General features: G+C 49.0%; 1 pseudogene; it reads left to right on the top strand.

Moving 5' to 3' along the window:
* Positions 1–1251: 1251 nt before the first annotated feature.
* On the top strand, positions 1252–1699 carry LOC123568803 (glutaredoxin-like protein C5orf63 homolog pseudogene; annotated as a pseudogene).
* Positions 1700–6604: the final 4905 nt, after the last annotated feature.

The following is a 6604-nucleotide window of genomic DNA, read 5'->3' as shown; positions in this document are numbered from 1 at the left end:
TATTTATTTATTTATTATTTTTTAAGACGAGTCTTGTTCTGTCACCAGGCTGGAGTTCAGTGGCGTGATCTCGGCTCACTGCAACCTCTGCCTCCCAGTTCAAGCGATTCTCCTGCCTTAGCCTCCCGAGTACTGGCGTGCACCAGCACGCCCAACTGATCTTTGTATTTTTAGTAGAGACAGGGTTTCACCATGATGGTCTTGATCTCTTGACCTTCTGATCTGCCTGCCTCAGCCTCCCAAAGTGTTGGGATTACAGGCATGAGCCACCATGACTGGCCTATTTATTTATTTATTTATTTATGTATTGTTTGAGATGGAGTCTCACTCTGTCCTCTAGGCTGAAGTGCAATGGTATGATCTTGGCGCACTGCAACCTCTGCTTCCCAAGTTCAAGCAATTCTCCTGCCTCAGCTTCCCAAGTAGCTGGGATTACAGGTTTTCGCCACCATGCCCAGCTAATTTTTTGTATTTTTAGTAGAGATGGGGTTTCACCATATTGGCCAGGCTGGTCTCGAACTCCTGACCTCGTGATCCACCAGCATCAGCCTCCCAAAGTGCTGGGATTACAGGCGTGAGCCACCACGCCCAGGCTATCTTTATTTTTATTTCATAGTTGAGAAAACCAAGGCTCAGAGAGGTGAAGAAACTTGCCCCAGGTCACAACTAGGAAGAGCTGTCTGTGTGTGTGTCAGGACAGGCAGAACCTAGATCTCAGCCCTGCTTCTTTGGACAGATGCAGAGGGGATGGCAAGGTTGATGGGAGCTGTGGGGACATAGTAGGCAGGACTTGGTGACAGGCTGAATGTGGGCAATAGCAGGGGTGGGGTATGAGCTACTTGCAGGCAGTTCTGGGTCCCTAACTCTCCATGTCGCCAATCAAACGTCAAAGGGGCCGGGCGCGGTGGCTCAAGCCTGTAATCCCAGCACTTTGGGAGGCCGAGACGGGCGGATCACGAGGTCAGGAGTTCGAGACCATCCTGGCTAACATGGTGAAACCCCGTCTCTACTAAAAAAATACAAAAAACTAGCCGGGCGAGGTGGCGGGCGCCTGTAGTCCCGGCTACTCGGGAGGCTGAGGCAGGAGAATGGCGTAAAAACCCGGGAGGCAGAGCTTGCAGTGAGCTGAGATCCGGCCACTGCACTCCAGCCTGGGCGACACAGCGAGACTCCGTCTCAAAAAAAAAAAAAAAAAAAAAGTCAAAGGGAGCCCAGCCTGGGTGTGGGGCAGAAGCGGAGATGTTGGCAGCGTGAAGCTCAGGAGTATACATCAGAGGAAGCCAAAAGCCAGCTGGAATAGTTCATGAATACAGTTTTAATCTTGTTTGCAATTATTTCGAAGGGGAGAAATCATCTGGATCAGAATTAAGATGCTCTGGTTTCAAGGAAATAGCATGCAACTTACCAAATCCTCCCTTGGAGTCTTCTTGGTAAACTGCTCTGCCTCTGAGACAACTCTGCCTGTGCTGACCTTATTCACAAAGGACCCACGCCCCCTTTGTGGTGAAGCCAAGGAAGTACTCAAGCCTTATAAAAACAGGTTTATTTTACAGGAAGTGAATGTCACACTTCCAGAAAACTCTGCCTGGTATGAAAGATATAAATTTGACATTCCTGTCTTTCACTTGAATGGCCAGTTTCTGATGATGCATCGATAAAACACCTCAAAACTTGAAAAACAGCTCCTGAAACTTGAGCAGCAAAGTACCGGAGGCTGACTAATGCCCTCGTGATTTCCCACCCTCTCTTCCTATACGGCATCTTCCTAAGGAAATGACCATGGCCTGATACTCCTTTTGTCACCTATACAGAGCCCTAAGGATATTCTGAACACAGTGGTGCCAAACAAATGTTGACATTCCTTTTTTGGTTGACGGGGGAAAAAAAAAAAAAAGGGGAGCCCAGACTCCTCACTCTCCTCTCTGCATTCCCCATCCTCTGTCTGCTCTTCCCCACTCCTCCTGGGGGCTCCCAAGGTACCAAGCAAGAGGCTGACGTTGCTTATGTATGATAGATACAAATCTCTTTGTATCTACTTGCTCGTTTAGTGACTGGAGGGATTATTTTATTGAAGTCTATCTCCTTCTTCTTGCTGCCAGAGTGTGAAGCCTCGGATGTCACTCCTCAGGGGGTACAGCCTTGGGTACCCACAGTCACCGTGGGTTAACAAGGGTTGTGGCAGGACTCTCTTTGACTGACTCATTCCCTGACACACTCAGCTGTTAGGCTCCAGTAATTGCCAGCTGAGTTGTCTATTACTGTATTTTCAACAAAGCTCTGGGGTGTAAACTGCTCCACAAATGGATCCAATCAAACCTGGTGACTCCTTTGAAGAAACAGTCCCGGAGGTCAGTGTCTGAGATTTGTTCTGACTCCAGCAGGATTCTCCAGTTTCCCTTCTCCAGCAAACTAGCCAGACTGCAATTTAACCTGTATCTCCAAAGTCCATCAATCTCCCCTGTATTGCTTTTCACCATCACCTCCAGTATTTTGAGAATGCTCTTGGGCTTGAACTTAAAACTTCTCTACAGCCTGTTACAAATGTTCCTTTAGGGAAAGATCTGGAGCTCTCTCTCTTACTACCTACTTTTTTGTTTTTTTTCAAGACAGGAGCTCGCTCTGTCACCCAGGAGGCTGGAGTGCAGTGGCACAATCTTGGTCACTACAACCTCTGCTTCCCGGGTTCAAGTGATTCTCCTGCCTCAGTAGCTTGTATTATAGGCAAGGACTACCACACCCTGCTAATTTCTGTACTTTTAGTAGAGACGGGGTTTCACCATGTTGGCCAGGCTGGTCTCGAACTCCTGACCTCAAGTGATCTACCCACCTCAGCCTCCCAAAGTGCTGGGATTACAGGCATGAGCAACCATGCCCCGGCCTTACTACCCACTTCTGTTCCCAAGAGAAATCTCTGAGCCAGGGCGCTGGTGCTGGCAGGAACAATAGCATGCCACTCTCTGAGTGACACTTTAGGAGCTGAGTGCTTAGAGGAGGACAAGTTCAGCAGCCCCAGGTCTCCTCAGTTCCCCTCCTCCACACTCTGAATGGAAGCCCCATTCCACAAGTGGGGTAAGAGTGAACTGTGCCCCAGTGTTCTCAGCAATGCCATGCTCCATGTTGGATATCCATCCTACCAATAGAGGCTGGGCGGAAGAAGTGCACCTCCACATCTCAGATACACTCACCCAGAACTCAGCCCTAACAACAGGTAGCTGGGGCAGGATGAAAAATGCTGATGTCCAGTCCCTCCTGAAAAGGTAGCCCCCTGACCTGGAGCAGGGGAGGGAGGGAGCCCTGTGGTTTTTTTTTTTTTTTGAGACGGAATCTCGCTCTGTCACCCAGGCTGGAGCGCAATGGCACGATCTCAGCTCACTGCAAGCTCCACCTCCCGGGTTCACGCCATTCTCCTGCCTCAGCTTTCCGAGTAGCTGGGACTACAGGCGCCCACTACCGCGCCCAGCTAATTTTTTGTATTTTTAGTACAGACGGGGTTTCACCGTGGTCTCGATCTTCTGACCTCGTGATCCACCCACCTCGGCCTCCCAAAGTGCTGGGATTACAGGCGTGAGCCACTGCGCCCAGCTGTTTTTTTGTTTTTTTGAGACAGGCTGTTATTCTGTCACTCAGGCTGAAGTGGAGTGATGCAATCATGGCTCACTGCAGCCTCGACCTCCCTGGCTCAAGTGATCCTCCTGCCTCAGCTTTGCAAGTAACTGGGACTATAGGCACGCACCACCATGCCCAGCTAACTTTTTGTATTTTTTGTAGACACGGGGTTTCTCCATGTTGCACTGGCTGGAATATTTTCTCATTCTGAGGTAGATGAGACAGGGTGGTAATAACCTCCCTTAAAGGACAATAAAACTTGCTAAATAGATGGAGAAAACAAACCACCCAGTAATGCACAAACTGCATCCTGGGCTCATGGTTAGAACATCCTGCAGCAATGAGGTAGAAAAGCAGAAGTAGAGCTGGGCATGGTGGCTCAAGCCTGTAATCTCAGCACTTTGGGAGGATGAGGCGGGCAGATTACGAGGTCAGGAGATCGAGATCATCCTGGATAACACGGTGAAACCCCGTCTCTAATAAAAAATACCAAAAAAGAAAAAAAAAAAAAGCCAGGTGTGGTGGTGGGCACCTGTAGCCCCAGCTACTCGGGAGGCTGAGGCAGGAGAATGGCGTGAACCCGGGAGGTGGAGTTTGCAATGAGACAAGATCGCGCCATTGTGCTCCAGCCCGGGTGACAGAGCAAGACTTCATCTCAAAAAGAAGAAAGAAAAGAAAAGAAAGAAGAGCAGAAGGGGGCCAGGCATGGTGGTTCATGCCTGTAATCCCAGCACTTTGGGAGGCTGAGGCAGGTGGATCACCTGAGATCAGAGCTTCGAGACCAGCCTGACCAATATGGTGAAACCCGTCTCTACTGAAAACACAAAAACTAGCCGGGCATGGAACCTGGAAGGTGGAGGTTGCAGTGAGCCAAGATCACACCACTGCACTCCAGCCTGTGTGACAGAGTGAGACTCCATCGCCAAAAAAAAAAAAAAGAAAAAAAGTGGAAGGGAAAATCCCCAAATTCATGTAAGCGCAGAAACCCATGTTTAGTGTCCTTGGGCTGACCTATGCTCATTATAATAGTAAGAAACACACTCCTGGGTGGAGATTTAAGATGCTAATGAGACATGCCATGTGTGTACTAGCATACACAATAATAGCACATGTGCATGCAGGGGACCACCCAGAACATGAATAATCATGAATAATGACTCCCCCCTTTATGAATAATAATGTAAGACTCACATAAAGAAAGTCTCCCCAGTGTCAATCGGTGCTGTCTCACCTTTGAGCAGCCAGCTCTGATCAGGTGTCAGAGTGTACTTTCTTTTTATTATTTATTTACAGGCGTGAGCCACCACACCTGACCAATACTTTAATTTTTCTTTTTTTTTTTTTTTTGAAACGGAGTCTCGCTCTGTCGCCCAGGCTGGAGTGCAGTGGCACGATCTCGGCTCACTGCAAGCTCCGCCTCCCAGGTTCACGCCATTCTCCTGCCTCAGCCTCCTGAGTAGCTGGGACTAAATTAAAGCGCCTGGCCTTTAATTTTTCATAGAGATAAGGCACAGTAGGCCAATCTCAGATTGCTATAAAGGAATACCTGATGGCGGCAGGGCGCGGTGGCTCAAGCCTGTAATCCCAGCACTTTGGGAGGCCGAGACAGGCGGATCATGAGGTTAGGAGATCGAGACCATCCTGGCTAACACAGTGAAACCCTGTCTCTACTAAAAAATACAAAAAATCGAGCCAGGAGAGGTGGCAGGCGCCCGTAGTCCCAGTTACTCAGGAGGCTGAGGCAGGAGAATGGCGTAAACCTGGGAGGCAGAGCTAGAGTGATCTGAGATCTGGCCACTGCACTCCAGCCTGGGCAACAGAGCAAGACTCCGTCTCAAAAAAAATTAAAGAAAATAAATACCTGATGGCCAGTCGTGGTGGCTCATGTCTGTAATCCCAGCACTTTGGGAGGCCGAGATGGGCAGATCACATGAGGTCAGGAGTTCAAGACCAGCCTGGCCAACATGGTGAAATCTCATCTCTACTAAAAATACAAAAATTAGCCGGGCGTGGTGGCAACACCTGTAATCCCAGCTACTTGGGAGACTGAGGCAGGAGAATCACTTGAACTGGGAGGTGGAGGCTGCAGTGAGCTGAGATCACACCACTGCACTTCAGCCTGAGCGACAAGAGACTCTGTCTCAAAAAAAAAAAAAAAGAAATACCTGAGACTAGGTAATTTATAAAGGAAAGAGGTTTAATTGGCTCACGGTTCTGCCAACTATACCGGAAGCATGATGCTGGTATCTGCTCAGCTTCTGGGGAGGCCTCAGGAAATTTACAATCATGGTGGAAAGTGAAGGGGGAGCAGACACGTCACATGGCCAGCAGGAGCAAGAGAGAGTGAAGTGCCACACACTTAACCCCAGATCTCATGAGAATTCATTCACTATCACAAGCACAGCACCAGAGGGATGGTGCTAAACGATTCATGAGAAACTGCCCCACCAATCACCTCCCACCTGGCCCCATCTCCAACATTGGGGATTACATTTCAACATGTAATTTGAACAGGGACATATATCCAAACTATATCACGAGGTCTCACTATGTTGCTCAGGCTGGTCTTAAACTCCGGGACTCAAGCAATCCTCCCACCTCAACCTCCCAAAGCTGCTGGGATTACAGGCATGAGCCACTGCTCAGCCTCATTGTGGCTTTTGTCTTAGACTCTTGGGTCACTTGTTTGGGAGAATCCAGCTGCCGTGTTGTAAGAACATTCAAGCTGTCCTCCAGAGAGGTCCACATGGAGAAGAACCCAGGCTTCCTGCCAACATCCAGCACTCACTTTCCAGGCATATGAGTGAGCCTCTGGGAAGCAGATCATCCGGCTCTCAAGCTTTCTTATGACTAAAGTCCCAACTGAAATCTTAACTGCAACCCCATGAGAAACTTGAGCCAGAACCCAGGTCCCAGCATAGGAAAACAGTGTATTTCATGGCAAATATGACACCATCTGGAAGTGAAACTCCTGTGGTGACTGATGTTTGACCCCCAC

Source organism: Macaca fascicularis, chromosome 14, assembly GCF_037993035.2.
Source record: "Macaca fascicularis isolate 582-1 chromosome 14, T2T-MFA8v1.1".
Taxonomy (NCBI): domain Eukaryota; kingdom Metazoa; phylum Chordata; class Mammalia; order Primates; family Cercopithecidae; genus Macaca; species Macaca fascicularis.
This window is presented reverse-complemented; position numbering and strand designations above follow the sequence as displayed.